At 40.3% G+C, this 16,896-nt stretch overlaps 1 pseudogene; it reads right to left on the reverse strand.

The window, feature by feature from the left end:
* LOC115330587 overlaps nucleotides 1-16,896 on the reverse strand; it is a 70,178-nt pseudogene that overhangs the window by 36,039 nt on the left and 17,243 nt on the right.

Genomic DNA, 16,896 nt, shown 5'->3' on the forward strand with positions numbered 1-16,896 from the left:
CACCCTCACGGCCCTCACGCACTCACAGTCCTCACAGCCCCCACGCCACTCACCGCCCTCACGCCCCTCGTGCACTCGTGGCCATCACACCCATCACGCACTCGCAACCCTCACGGCCTTCATGCACTTACAGTCCTCACAGCCCTCACGCCACTCACCGCCCTCACGCCCCTGCGCACTCATGCCCCTTACACCCCTCACGAACTCACCACCCTCACGGCCCTCACGCACTCACAGTCCTCACAGCCCTCACGCCACTCACCGCCCTCACGCCCTTCGCGCACTCATGGCCATCACACCCATCACGCACTCACTGCCCTCACGGCCCTCACGCACTCATGGTCCTCACAGCCCTCAAGGCCCTCACTCACCCTCACACTAATGAATTTTCTTGGTTCAGGAACTCACTCATCCTCACGTCACCTGTGAAGATGAGGGCGAGTGAGGGTGAGTGAGGGTGAGTGTGGGTGAGTGAGGGTAAGTGGGGGCCCTCATGAGTGAGGTTTGTCGAGGTATGCTAGTAACTATAGCCGAGTTTTCTTTTTGTTTTTTAAATATTTTCGTTGAGTTAAAATAAGCAAAGCACAACTTGTCATGCTAAATTTATAAAAACCCGACTAGTCATTTTTTCATGTACCTCTAATTAATAATCTATTCTCATAGTTTCCGGATCATTTTTCAACGGAAGGCGAGTGAACTCAGATTTTGGATAAAAAAGAAATGCAGCCTCCTGAAAGTTGTTGAAATTTTCCGGAAAAAAAACACGGAGGTCGACAACAAGGAAAATACTCCCATAGGGAAAAAAAAAGCTTAGTTTAAATAAGTTTTTTTTCAATAACCTATAGGCTGTAATACTTTATGGAGGAATGGAGGAACCATATGTATCACGCGTAAGATGCATTTCTCTCAACGATGGGACAGCAGGTCAATCGGATATTTAGTAAAGGAAAGGTTGTTGCCAACCATGCTTTTACCAACTTGCTTACAATTTCGGATTGCACAAAAATCAAATTTTTTTACCTGTCGTGAATAATGTGTCAATAACCTACATTGTAATAAAGTTCATGTCGCGGGCAGCGCCGGCAACATTATTCTTTATTTATGTTCATAATACGCGTTCGAGATAGGCATATTATTTTAGATAAACCAAAATATAAAAAACTTCTTTATAAAAATACCTAATTTTTAGGTGTTTATATGTATGGATATCTTGTATTTTATCACGACAGATGAGTCGCATGGATGCATATCATTCTTTTCAGCAGGGTTTGGTTTTGCCTTCTTCCTGGTAATAAGGAGCTCACAAAACAGTAATATTTTGTGTTGTCCCTTGTTTTCCGTTCTTTCCGGTTTTTGTGATTTTATAATGAATTTAATTTAGTCCAGTAGTGTTTTTATTCTTCGTACTCTAATATGTAAATGTACACCGATGCATTTTCATGGTCATTTTACGCGAATGCAACATAGCAGAAAACTCGAAATAAATCCACGACATCCTCGTTTACAAATGCTGTCCCAGTGATCACGTTCCGATGTTTTCTAGGAAGACATGAATTTCTTATAGGATGTGCTGTAGGACAAATATTTGTTTTTGTTTCTATTTTTGTTAAATAAAATTCCCCTTCGCAAAATAATGATTTTATCTTGTACCTCTACTTGAATTCAATGATTTGCAAAGTGAACATTCAAGTTCGCTGCTGGCTGAAACAAGTTTGCACATACCAAAAAATAGTTTGCACTATTGTAAAAAAAAAAAAAAAACATTGTTGGTGCAGTTAACTACATCAAGCATTATTGGTTCATGCACAAATGAAAAAAAAATAATAAACAAAACCTAACAAATTTGTTCCATCTAACAGATAAGACGCTTGCTTCGACACTAAGATAGACACTCGATCGCATACCCCAATTTCAGAGTTTTTTTTGGTTAGATTTCCTGAAATTTGTATTCATGTTAGTTCGTTTTCTAAAATGAATTAAAAAAGCAATGCTAAGTTCGCATAATTGCGCCTCTACCTTCCTTAGTAAACCTTTTGTAACATTTCATTACCGCAAATCTCTCGTGCCTAAAGTTTAAGAAAAAAAATAAAAAAAAGAATGGAATACACATAAATGTAAACATTTATCTTGCCCTGAATAAAGCGAGCTCTCTTATATTCCTTGCTTGCGAATTCCTCATGATATTTTCTAAGGTTCGGCAGGCTGTAGTTTTTTTGATCACCACTAAACAATATTTTGACCACATTTAATAGTGCTTATCATCTTTTTAATGCGCTTAACGAATGAGAATATTACAAATGTAGCACAGAGCTAAACTTGAACATTCTGCGAAGCTTTCTCTGTGATTGCTGTGAAGTCAAGCCACATTTAAATAATATATTTCTACGTCATGACCACCACACAGCAAGTGAGCGTGAATATGGCAGCTCTACAGCTGCTAATTACTCTACGATGATATTTCTGAATTATGGAAAATATAGCATTCAGAAACCACTTAAGCTGTTTTTTTTTCGCACGTCATAAGTAGAAAGAATGTGACACACAGAAAACTAAATCAAACTTGCACGATAAATTTAAGCAAGTAAGACGTCATACCAGTTGAACATTAACGCCAGCATATTGAAAGAGGCTTTGTTTAGTCTTAAATTGCTTTCTGTGGTCCTGGTCGAACACCATCGCCACTTCGACAAGAAAAACACTCGGAATTCGTGTGGCTGGTCTTTTGCCTGAAAAGGAAATCATTAAAACTGTGCATACGAATGTTGAAATTGAAGTACATAAAACGTCTTGTACCTTTCATTAATTTGCAAGTCATAGTTTTATTGACAAGTCATATTTTTTTATAAATGAGTGGCCCTACATATCGTTCGATGCGAGCCCTAACTTGCTCGTCGATGAACACGTGTCTTTAAGAATAACCCTAGCAATTAGAGAAAGTTTTGCTACTCTATCATGCAGACTACCTGGCATCGTCTTAGAAATCTTTAAAGCCGTTTCTAAAGTGCGCTACTCAAAGAAATAAAACAATTGCATGACAGCAACCTCCCAGGTTGTAAAGGATACTTTCTCGATATATTAAAAAAGAAAACAAGTCTTCCCACCAACACAAATGCATCGTTGTCTTGTTCGTGTCGGAAGTAATTATTCTTGGTAACTCGCGTCGCAAATACTGTCTAGTACTACCTCTCTTTTTTATGCCTTCCATTTTATTTATATAGTCTAATGAGCTTCATTTTACACATGCAGACAGTCATGTCAAAACAACTGTTTTCGCTCTAATAGGACTTCCTTTTGCGAATGATAGAGTGTGCAAAACAAGTGGAACAAACGCGAGAGCGAAAAGTGTTTATTTTTGTTTTCTGACGCAATGGAAAGTAATTTTGAGCGCTGTCCAGTAAAATAAACTTATATATGGCGTTCCTTTATACGACGACGTTCGCTACTCGAAAATAAACTGTAGGAATACAACAAGAAGCACTGATGCCGTGCTGGAGATAATAGAGTCATACCATTTAATATTTGTTTTATTTATCAGATAGGATATTACAAAATGGTTCCGCATTATGGATACATCTGATGTGATTATCGTCACAGTTGCTGCATTAAACCATTGGATGTATAAGACTATCAAAATTTTGTCTCTAAAAGGCGACTTTACTTACGTCGTCTTCCGGAGACGTTCCGCTCTGCAGAAACTGTAAATCAGAAGAATTAAATATGTACTAATTCTTTAATAACGGCACAAACGTGGGTAGTAAATAATTAAGCAAAACGTTGCCCGGTTTTTTGGCGTTCTTTTCAGTCAAAGAAGTATGGTTTGGTTTATAGCAAGTGTCATGATTTCAATTATTCCTGGGCAACTGTAGATACTTTAAGGTTGATCGAGTCGTTTCTATAAAACGAGGCCTGAGACTGCTAATGAGAGTCAGTCGCATCATCATCGCCTCTTTAATTTACAGTAGCTGGCGCCAGGTGTAACTTCACCAACAAAACATTTATTTTAAGACAACCACTCAATCCGAGGTAGTAGCATTGTCAAATATCGTTGTGCTGGTGTAAATGCGAAAAAAAGTTGGTGAACCTATTTTGCTCACAACTGTCGCATTCATGCTTCCTATGGCCGTGCATAAAGATGAATTGGTTAACGTGCTCGGTCATATAGGTATTGTAATAATTATGATATACGGTTATAACAAAGTATTGCCGCCATATTTGTGCTTAATTAAAAAAAAGAGCGCTATAGACCACTCTTATCACGCGTTAAAACCATGTAGAAATCAATGGGTAAGCATATTAAAAACACAGGTACTTTAACTAACGAGATAAAACCGGAGCGGGTTCTCACTGAAACATTCTGCATTATTTCAACTAGTGTCGTAGTTTTCTACGTTAGGCCGGTGATGAGAAGTAAAGGAAGCAAGTCATTTAGTACGAAAAGTGTTACGCTGTGCCTCACCTATGTAATCGATTGTGTGCCCCTCCGGCTCCTCAATTTCAAAGACTCTGTGCGCTCTGTATCGACCTTCATGGCGTTCCATCAGTGGCAGAGGAGCAATCCTCAATGTGCGGCTCAAGGCCCCAGTCTGTGCGTAAAATGAAAGTGGGTTACGAAAATTGCTTCTTGGAATAATAGTTTATAATATTTTCTTGATTGGATAACCTTGTATGCCGAAAAACCTGTGTTCAGAATAACATGTTTCAAGACGCAATGAGAAGTGACATTCCTCAGGATCTGTTGTACGCAACATATAGTTGAAGCCTGAAAAGAACAAGGCTTCAAAATAAAACACCAGCAATTACAAATAATAATAGAATAAACCCAAACCGCCAAGTGTACAGAAACATTCAGCTAAAAAAAACAAAAAACAAACAAGAAAACATTTGGCCATGGGGCGCAATTAGTGTCTCTTTGAAATGTTTTTGTGCGGTTTTCGTTCTTTGAAAATGCGATATCTTAACAATATATATGTAACTCCGGTCTTGTTTTCGCAATCTGCCGAGATTGAATCTCGTAAATCGGCGCTAAATAAGTCTTAACTAGGTTAAAGTGTTAATTTTCAAATGGCAACGATGACTTAATTGATGGACCAGCCATTAAAACATATAAAACAATACAATTTTTTTTTTATGGAAGTCAATGTAAATTAACTTTCCTTCGCTTTAAAAAAAGCCTAATACAAATTAAAAAAAAAATTATTTTGCTCGAGCTGCGAAAATATTTTATTATAAACAAGGACATACTGCGTTCTGACGCCGTGTCGCAAGTTTCTTTTTTTTTTTTTTTTTGTTATTTTGCCTGCATATGGAGTAGGCCAACAAGGTCGCCTCCATGTGCGGACAAGTTAAAAAAAAAAAAAACAAAAAAACTTGAGACACGGTTTACAGAACGCAGTATGTCCCATGCACACCAGGCGTGGTGTATCACTTTCCCCTTTCATGTGGAGAATGCTACATCGGCCAAACGGGCCGATGTGTCATTGACTTAGCCAGCGAGCATGCAGCGTCTCTAAAGGGAACAACGGCAGGACATCTGGCAGCTCATTGCAGGACATGCCCGTGCAGTGCAACATTTAACTCCGCAATCATCCCTGCCAGTAACAATTCTTATGCACGCGTAATTCTCGAGGCGCTCGCGATCGAGGAACAAGCGGAATATTGCGTCAGCAACTCTTTTATCACCGGTCACAAAAAAGAAAGACAATACTCACGAAATGTGACGCCCCAAACAACAGCACGAGCTTGTGCCGGGTTAGCTCGAACACAACAATGTTTAGATATTTCTCTGTACATTTTTTGTATATTTTGTATAAGTGTAATTATCACTAGTAACCTTTATTAGTACTATAAGTTGAGTTATGTAAGAAGTTTATCGTGCCCTACTATGGCCTCTGAATGAAGAAGCAAACGCGAAAGGAAGAAGGTTATACTAAAAAGTTCTGGTTAGCTGTTTGCCATCTCTAGTCCTTTCTTTCTTCGCGTTCAAGCATTTTTCAAAAGTTGAAGCTGATATATTTACATGTATGTACCAACATGCGCAACCCTTAACCGTTAGTTTGCCTATAATTTTATTGTGTAACTTTACATCATTTCTTTATTGAAATGTAACTTTTGTAAAATTGCAAACATGTAGTGTGAGTTGCAATGAATGTTCGGTAAAGGTAGCCCCCACATTAGTCCTAACTTTAAAGCCTTGGTTGGTAACAACTACAATTGAATTACTTTACGAGCGATGCGTGCTCAATATATATATACTAATTAAGTGTTTTCCTTCTGTCAATCAAATATAAAATAAAACAAAATTTAAGACTGGCCATTAGCGGTACGCACTGATGGTAAAACCTAGCCTTTTCGTTCAATAACGTTCTTGGGGGGTTGAATTGTCGGAATAAATTATAGCAGCTCCAAGAATAGTTTTATTATGTTTGTAAGTAATTCCTTGTGAGGACATTAACTTCAAAATTGTCCTTCTCATGTCACACGCTTTAAAACAAGGGGGATGAACGCGTTTCTAGAGCACTGGCCGGTGTATGAAATGTTTGAAAACCTTTAACCCTTTCTTTTTTCTAAAATTGTTCACACGTGTAATTGAAGGGAGTGGGGGAGGGAGGGCGGTCAGGCCATCCGGACTTCCCCTCTGAATTCGCCAGAGTGGGTCTGCTAAGAGTTGTAAACGTTGTGCTCTTACCACTTCCACAGTTCCGTTTTGCTCTGACACAGACACAGCTGCCATCTTATTTTTATCGTGATATATATTCTTTCCCACGTCATTTCCATCCACCTGAAGAAAAAAAAAGAAGATACCATAACTTGGATTTTTCGAAAATAATCTCCAGAAACCATTTGGGCTTTTGTTTGAATACGCAAATTTCCAAATACTTTAGGTGTGTGCGAACTTAGGAACGTGAAAATTTAATTTTATTAATAAAACGTTTTTAGTTTGTAGAATATTTTTCTGAAAATTTTGGCTTATGCACCAGTTTAGGAAAGGTAGAACACAAAATTGGTCTAACCAAATGTAAAAAAAAAGTTAGAAACAATATTCATTCATAGATGAACCAGAAACTTTATTGTACAGTAGATATATTGCCGTTTTTTTCACTAATCGCCCGTTCATCCCTTAGTTGCGAGAACCAAAAATCTCGGGAAATTACTTCAAATGTATGGACTGGCGTTCTTTGCATCTTAACTTCCCTTTTTGGTTTAAGCTGAACCCAAGCCTTCTTCTTTACCCTCCCCTAGACACATACACACGTTTAGCTACTGCTGCTGGTTTACGCTTGTATAGTTTATCTCTATTCTTTCTTGGCGTTGTTTGGTTAGAATAATTAAAGGTACATACTTCGCACAGGTAGTGCATGAATTAACCGGTTTTTTTATATTTCGCCTGCGAGTTTTCTCGCCAGGCGTGTGCCAATTCGATATGCGTTAAGCCCAAGAACCTTCATGTGAGTACCACTTGGCTATGAAGGCTCGAATGTTTTTGATGGTAATTCTGAAGCACTAATTCAGTCGAGACCTGTGGGCACCCCGGTGGCTCCCCAGTCCAGTTGCCCGAATACGGGTCACAGGTGGCGGACCTTCCCGTGTGGCGGCGGAGTCAAGCCGGCCACTCGCACATCGCGCGCGCCGCCTTAATCAGGCGGTTTAGGGGCGGTGCACAGGCAGTCACTGCTGGGACTCATGCGACACTGGTAATGATGTTAGTGTATTGATCGTCTTGTCCTTGTCCAAATAAATACAGTTTCTTGTTGAAACCGCTGGCTCCGTATTATTTACCCGGGTCGGGTACCCAGCAAGGTAAACGGACCAGAAATCTTACTAGAAAAGTATAAAGCACCACTACTTTAATGCACCTTCGAATTCTGCTGTTTCATAAATTGGCGTGTTTGTTCCTAGAGTAAATCGAGCAAAAAAGAATCGTTTGAGAAACGATAGCTTTGACCGAGATGCCCCAGAAAAACCCAAAGGCCTGTGAAACCTTTTTTGTCTTTAAACCACGGAATATATTTGCTTTAATATATTAGTCATTGTTCGTGGCAGAAATGCCCAGTAGCCAAATTAGTAGAAGTCGATATATAATAATAATATTAATAATACATTTATGTGTAAAGAGCATAATCAAGGCACAGTGCAGATTCGCCAAAGCCTGCACTGTGCCTGCACTGCACACAAAAAAATAATGACCTTTGTTTCGGGTGCCCCAAAACAAGCACATCAGTCTTGCCCCTGGTTCACCAAAACAAACAATAAATCCACAAAAAAATCTAAGGACATATAGTTAAGAGACAAATGTAAGAGTATCTAAATGACGGCGGTGCATTGTAACCGATGCAGATATATCAAGGTGGGGTGGATTGATGACGTTATATCATGGCTGAATTCTAGTGGCAGTATAGGTATTGCGCAGTGAGCGAACATGGAAGCAAACAAAATGTCTGGTTAGACGTGAAAGTACATAAAATTTCAGCCTTTCAAGGAGTTGCGGGGATTCAAATGCAGATTAGCAGCCCTGGGCAGGAAAGAAAATCTCGAACAGATCTCCTGGTAGACAGAAGTAAAAGTGAAAATATTAGGAGTACATGTTAATTATTATCATAAAAGCGCCTTTCAGAGTGTTTATCATAAAAAATCGGATTTTTTCTTTTTATTTTCCATTGTGATAGCCTGTGTCTTAGATATCGAGTTCCATATGACAGAATAAAACTCGAGTCTTGACCTCACTATAGATAGCATTTTCTAACTCTCAACATTTATTTAACTGGACAAAGAAAGCAAATGTGAAGTTGAGTCTTCTTGATAAAAAGGCGATTAGTCCGAGATTGCCTAAGTTAAACAGATATTTTGTAAATGCATTCTAGAAGATCATCGGCGCTATTCAGAGTACTGATCAGGTCAGACTTGCAATTGTATTTTTCATGATTAGAGGGTTATTACCCATTTATTTTGATCCTTCATTTTATTTCTCCGCGTCTCAGGGTTTAGATTGTGATGTTTCCTAGCAAGCTTGCGTGTTTTGCTTTTTGCAATACAAACCTCTAGATAATTTTTGTTGAAGGTGGAAAAAAAAATCCTTGAGATGGTACTTTTGATGAGCGGTATTTACGCGGAATGACCAAATTTACTGTTAGCTTCAAGCGTCCTTGAGTTTACTGAAAACTTGTAAGCCAGAAGAAAATGAAAAGCCTTCAAAGGCGGATGAAATAACCAATCTTAAATTTTTAGTCAAGCTGACTCTAAGCTTTTTATTTCAATATTTTATTAAAACTCATGTCGTGTTGATTGAAGACAAGATTGTTGCGAAATGTTTAAACATAATATTCATGTCATGAAGATTTTAGTGGCAAGGTCATTGGATTGCTGGAAGCACACAAGCGTATATAAAACGTTTTTTTTTGCATTTGGATGCCTTTTATATTTAATTTTATGAGCCTTTTGTGTATGCGAAAGAGCACCGTAGGACCGGCTAATTTATCGTTGATGCACTGAGCTCAGTTTGTGAAATCGTTGAACATTTTTGTAAGATATTTCTTCACGAAATTTGAAAGAAACGGTAAATACAGCCATGCATATCTGGAATTCGAAAGTTTCTTCGGCGAGGCCTTCAAGTTTTGTTTGAAATATCAGAAGCAACCGTTAAACATCAAATCATGTTACAAACAAGGAAAGGTAATCTACTCGTAAGAAACGCTTATATCGTAATGTGCAACTAAAAAGACAACATATCATATAAGCCAGACATTTGAAAAGTCTGATTGTTTATGAGTTGTCTATTTCAAATGCCTGGTTCAAAGCAGAGATGGCTATGCAGTCAGTGTGTGGTAATATATTCACACGAATAAAAGCAAGGTATTATTTACTCGAAGTTCAACAAAACAAAAGCATAATGCCCCCTTGCATCAGAACATGGGATGTTCAAACACTGCAGTAAATGCAGATGTCGATCTCATAAGGAAAAAACACAATTTCGTGACGCCAAAAAATATGATACCGATTTTTCGAAGTAATGAAAAATACTTACAATGGTGTCTACTTGCTCAGCGCCATTAGTACTCGAGACAACTAACTTGTCGGCGATAGCAGAGCTTTTTTCTAAACTAAGAGAAAGTTGTTCAGTGATTTGAAGAATTTTTTCTCCGTTGATCCCTCTTGCTTCCAGGAGTCTTGGATAAACAACATACTCTGCGGATGAACCTGCGTTAGAGGTGATAATAATAAAGTTTCTTTGCAGAAGTGCATGTGTACAATTTAGGAAAGTTCGCTAAAGTGTTTTTCTTTTTTGGTCTACGCTATTATGAAAAGTTTTAAGTTTTTCGAAATGCCCGGGTAATTCTAGTTTCAGCTTACGTAATACTAGGTAAAATGAGCAACGAGATATTGAATCGTACGTCGGAAGTTGTTTTAGCGAGTACAAAACTTTATTGTTTTTGATGCATGGTTGACTCGTCGCATTTATTACAAATAAAAAGCCATTAATAGGAAATTTGACATAAATTAAACTCTAAGTATATTACCCAAATCACCGACTTCCAAGTCATCTAGAAAAAAATGTATGCTTTCTGTAAATAGTAAGAAAAAAGCTGATATTCGAAACAGTGCTCTTACAAAGCAGTATTCGTGCTCTATGTTAAAGGTACCCTGCTAGAGCTTTTTTACTGGTTTTTATTTGCACCGAACCTGAGCGCACTGAACTTAGTAGCTTAATGAAACTTTTCTTTTCTCGAATTTTGCTTTATTTTAAAAGTTATCCCTATTGAAAAATGCCAATATGAACTCGGCTTATTGGAAATATTGTATTCCAATGAAGTTGATGGAAACCAATAAAGACTTATTGTTATCCGATTAACCCAATACGCACGATGGCAATTCATATTGGAGCACAATATCCCGATATAGCTTGCGGTTATTGGTATACAACACGATATCGGAGCACGATCTCCCAATGAAACTTGCGGTTATTGGTATACATCACCATATTGGAGCACAATACCGCGATATAATCGTTGTTACTGGAATAGAATACTACATCGCGTGCATATTGGTGACCGACATGGACATACTCTACGGCCACACGATATATAAATGTCGGTCGTCAATCACGGACCCAAAGGAGAATACAATATTATATCGCGTGCATATATCTCAGAACGGATACCAGGTTACCAACATGAATCACGTCGGCATATACCGCGGACTAAGAGGAAACGTAACACGATATTGAGCGTGCGTGAAGCAACATGTGGATATCGGTATGCCCACATATACGACATCGCGTGAATGATATCGTAAAACAGCCCGAGTTACCACATGGCAATACGCGAGAGAAAGATATTGAGTGCGCATACACACGGAACACTAGCTTTCTGCATTGCGAACACAATAACATTGATGGACAGTGCAAGTATGTGGGGCTGTTGGAACGGCACACAGTAACCACAGCCTCGCGCGCTTGAAATGCTAGATAACCACCAAACCATTTAGAATAACTAGCTGGAACACCCGCGACCTACTTTTAATGAGAAAGCCCAATAACGACGTGCTTATTGGAGTGATCGTTTTCCCACAAATGTTTATTGCAGTTGTTCTAATGCAACAAAAGTTGATCGCCAAACGATAAGCCCAACGTACCGGAACACAATTCGATGTTGCAACACAAACGCAACATCGCAATACAACAAGAAACTATGGGTGTTGGGACACAACATCGAATACAATATCTATACGAAGTTACCGACGGTGAAATATACAACATGGAACACGGTATTCAATTTGAGTCAACCGGTGTTGGGACCCACATCGAACGCGATACGTGACAATGTCGGTTCGCACGATAAAATATTGAGGGTGAATAGGTTTGACAAGTCACGTGCATATAGTTGCTTTTTACGCTCACATTTATCGATATTGACCCACCTTTCTGGGTAATCCTACGTCGTATATAAAATGCACGACAACATGCGAGCACATTTCACCCACCACTCTTCGTCGAATGTTTCGCGAGGTTCGCACACTGTATAAAAAACGACGTGAAAAATACGTCCATTTGCGCCATCAAACGATACGTTACAGCCTCGTTTTTTCAAAAAGACGAGTTTCCATCGCCGACCCGCGCGCGCGCCAGCTCGCGTTCCGGAGGCAGTTCGAAGGGCGCGAGCCTGCGCTGTAGCCGAGGCCGAGCCGGCCGAGCCAGTGGAGTGCAACAACGCGAATTGGAAAATCCTGGGAGTCCGCAGCGCCATTTGAATACCCTGGTTTCTCGAGGCTGTACTAAAATCAACATGGCGGCATAGCGAAACCAACACCGAAACTGCACGACAGCGCGATTGTGTTTGGATAAATTGGCGGTAGCTTACTCCACCTAGATTTAAAAAAAAAAAAAAATATATATATATATTGTAGCTTTTTTTTTTTTTTTGCTCTGTTTGCGTCTTGCTTTGCTAGGCTTCTACTGCTTTGCGGGTGGTTTTCGCATTTCAGCGCTGGTTAATGTGCGTTGAACCGCACAAAATCCAGCACTGAAAAGCAAGACCAGCAGCAAAGCAGCAGAAACCTAGCAAAGCACCGAAAGTGACACATACACACACGCAAAAAAAAACAAAAAACGTAATGCTTTTCCTTTTCCGTTCTTTTTATTCAACAGAGAGTAGAAAACACAAGAGAAATTTCTCGCTATTTCGCACACAAGAATCAATGAAATGAACAACAAAACGAAATAAAAACGTTAAGGTTACGTGCGATGAGGGTGATGATATCCGTCCTTGCAAAAATACTTCGCTAAATTTACATAAAATCTCCAGGTTCGTGATCCTTTTCGAGCTTCTTGGCGTATACTCACGAGCCTTGCGCCGTCCAGCCACAGGCGTGGACCCTAGAAAAAAGAAATAATTGCTTGATTGGCCATTACGTGCCTGACATGGTCATATGAAAACAGCGAGCATATTCTGTACTTCCTTTAAAAGAAAACGGCACTTCGAGTTCAAAACTGCGACACTAAATACTCGCGTTTCCTCTATTTTACTTCTCCTTGAGTTAAATGCCTCCACGCTAAATTGACAATGATTTCGAATTTGATTATATAAGTAAGCATAGGTAAATACCGACGACAGTATGTTGCAACTAAAGGAAACTAAGCAATGAGGTCTAGAAAAACAGAAGCTCAGCTCTTTGGTATTGAGTCTTCATCGAGAACCTGCATTAGTTTTAAATATCATCACTTAAATTTAGGAGTACGTCACTGCTAAACGAAACGGGAAACCAGTGCGGATCGCTCCATCGCTCATCCTCAGTTAATCAAAAAATATTTAGGCTAATTTTCACTCCTGGCGAACAGACGCGTGAATCGCTGACAACAATGCCAAATAAACAGCTCAAAGCGAAACGTTTACTATCTTTTGAAGTGAGCATTTGTGCTCGATCTTGTTACCTAGAAGTCTTCAGTTATTTGACAATAACATATTTCTCGCGGCGAGTGAAGAGGAATCCTCAACAATGATAGGATTTGGTTTTGTGATTTGAAACCATCGCAGCTATTGACAGAATTAAACACTTAATACTCACTACCATTGCGACAGTTGGGTTTTGTTTAAGAAACTTAAGCAAGAGGAGAAGATCAAAAGAGCGTACCGCACGTCCATTGGAACTTGATATCATTGGTGCCCCGACTTTCGGCAGTCATTGTTTCCCCACTTGGCACATCAGGTGGTGTGGTGATGACGAAAATCCATGCTTGACCACATTACAAAAACAACGCGTTTCCACGAAAAAAGAAAGGAAAGCCGCGCGCGCACGAACGCGGCACGAATTTCGCGCCGCGACGTAACGAAACAGGTCGCGGGCTAGCGTCTCTCGCGCGTTCTCACGGTCCACCGACTTCCCGGCACCAGCGGCCAGCGCATCTCGAGGCAAAAAGGCACGAGTTCGAGAGAGAGAAAGCGCGCCCAGTCACGTTGAAGGAGTGAAAGAGAAAGTTACGATAACAAGCTTCAAAGCCAGTCATACCTTGGAAACAACTTCATCGTTTTTTAACGTTATACATTATATGAATCATATTTATTGAAAACACAATAACGTCCGCCCACACCCGCTGGGAGCGCGCCAGTCGGAAGCAGTTTGGCAGGCCGGACGTACGTCATAAATATACGCGGCAGGACGGAAGTAGCCGAGAGCTTTAATCACCCCCACTTTACATCACGTTTGGCAACAGCCAAATGTGATGTACAGTGGGAACAGCACACTCCGGAAAGAGTCACTCTAGTCAACATACACACAAAAGAAAGAGACACGCAGCGCTGGCGGACAACTCTCGGGTATATTTATACTTTCTCCTCTTCCCCTATTTGTAATATAGGCTAGGGCCAGGAAGAATAACCGGTCTTTTTTTTTTCTGTCGACATGAAGCTAATTTTGAAGCTAACTAAATTGAAATTAATGTAAGGCTAGGTAGTCTAAATCTTTTTGTGCCAAGGTTAACACTAATACATCTGCCGTTATGTTTTGCAGTGTTCTTTGCCTCGATAATTTCTCTTGGGAGCTAGTTGTGGTGCTTGCCAGGCACGGCGCAGTTACTCAGCAGCACTGAGCAGCCACGGTTGCGACAGTGAATGCCTAAATGTCCGGAGTGTTTGTTGGTTAATGTGTTCTTATTCTCACGAAGGCGATCGTTAAGACCCCTTCCGGTGTGACCTATGTAGAGTTTTCCACAAGAGAGGGAAAAGGAGTACACCACTTTCTCTGTACATGGGACAAAGGTGGTTTTATGCTGCAAAAAGAAGCATAAGAACACCTTTGTCCCTTGTACAGAGAAGGTGGTGTACTCCTTTCCCCTCTCTCGTGAAAAACTCTACATAGGTCAGACCGGAAGAGGTCTTAGCGATCGCCTTCGTGAGCATAATAACACATTTACAAACAAAAACTGCAGACATTTAGGAACTTTCTGTAAAGGCTGTGGCTGCTCAATGCTGCTGAGTAACTGCGCCGTGCTTGGCAAGCATCACAACCAGCTCAAAAGAGAAATTATCGAGGCAGAGAACATTGCAAAACATAACTGCAGATGTGTTAGTACTCCGTCTTGAACCTTGTCACAAAAAGAATGAGACTACTGAGCCTTACATTACTTTCAATTTAGTTAGCTTTAACATTAGCTTCATATAAAAAAAAGACCAGTTATTGTCCCTTGCCCTAGCCTATAATGCAAATAGAAGAAGAGGAGAAAGTGTAAATATACCCGAGAGTTGTCAGTCAGCGCTGCGTAAGCGTCTCTTTCTTTTGTGTGTATGTTTATTCGAGTGACTGTTTCCGGGGTGCGCTGTTCCCACTGTACATCACATTTGGCTGTTGCCTTCCTCGCTTATGCTAAGGTCACTGGATCCTGGGAAAGTAGCGCCATTGCCTTCCCTACCTGCTAGCCGCACACAAACGGAAACTAACATACAGACGACCCAAACCTCGCAAGGCGATTGGCTAATCGGCCTACGTTGCCATGGAAATCGCCATCTTGGTCCATTTAAATCTTCGAAGCTTCCAGGGGGTCGTTCTAAACAAGTCGCGCCAAGATCACCATGGAGCACCATCGCACCGGAAGCGTTCCTCGCCAATATAAGAGTCTTTAGCACTTCGTATGCGATCAAGTTATTAATCATGCCCATCTCCATGGAACTCTTACAAGTAAATTGTTCTTCCTGCGCATTTCAAGACAGTAAACTTATTTTTCAGTGCCTCCAAGCACCGACACAGCATCTGGTGGTGGTACGAACGTGTACGCTTGTTTCGCCGGTGTGTGGCTAGCGAAATCTCGGTATAGGAAAAAAACGACTGAATAAAGCTACCCGTCACCAGCGAATCTAGATCGCCTGACCTTGCGACCACGCGGGGAGCTTGGCGTTACTTTCCCAGGATCCAGTGACTTTAGCTTATGCTACCTCCATCCCCTCTAACTCAACCTTGATTTCCACTCATCCGCCACTGTTTTTCGAGATGTAAGTTCGTATCGTTCCGCCCTAGACACGCCCGCCATCGGTCGGGGCCACGGTATAGTCGGGGCACAAGCGTCTGCAGTGTCGCTTGTTCCAAGTGATGCCTAGAAAAATGAGTCAAACAATTTTGTCAACTCGCTTTCGAGCGATGCCCAGAAATACGAATCAAATCCTTATGTCAGCCAGATACTAATATTAAAGTACTAACTTGAAATGATAGGCATTGAACATCTGAACAGCCAAATATAACACCCGAATACGGATCGGACGCGGCGTAGCGTTCAATTTTCATTGGAAATATCAGCCATATCATCGATGAAACCAAGTTCACGTGCCATTTTAGAGTGCTTCGTGGCGCCTGGGTATTAATAAGTCCGGTTACGGTGGCATGCGTCGCTCGCGTACCACTAGTCGTTAATACAGAAACACCCCAGCGGTAATTGATGTAACCACAACCTGGTTAACCATTTATTTACTTGTTTTAAACCAAAATAATGCGATATGTCTTTGCAGTTTTGTAATTATCGGTCATCAAGGGCTCATCGGGTAAAATACCAAAAAAAAATCGAAAATGTTGATTTCTTTATTTGCCGCACTCACATCGCAAAACTTAGAGTTATTCCATTTCGACAACGTTCCTGGGCGCAATGGGAAAAACACTTTCAACAGTAGAACGCTAAATAATTTGTTAAAAGTTCATAAAGGATGAAATGCTTGACACAAAAAGTGTCAGCGTTAGAATATAAAGTTAAAACGACTTAAAAATTCACCGAAGAATGCCTTATTATGTAAGATTTGCTCGAGAAGCCAGGTTTGGCAATTTATTTCGCTTGAAATATATGCTTATATAAGTTAGCTTTAGCAGATTATGGCAGTAAAATAGGCGTGCATTATACGTTAAAAATTTTACTGTGTAGAAAGCAGCACT

Source organism: Ixodes scapularis, unplaced genomic scaffold (genome assembly GCF_016920785.2).
Source record: "Ixodes scapularis isolate PalLabHiFi unplaced genomic scaffold, ASM1692078v2 PGA_scaffold4__175_contigs__length_147842914, whole genome shotgun sequence".
Lineage (NCBI taxonomy): Eukaryota > Metazoa > Arthropoda > Arachnida > Ixodida > Ixodidae > Ixodes > Ixodes scapularis.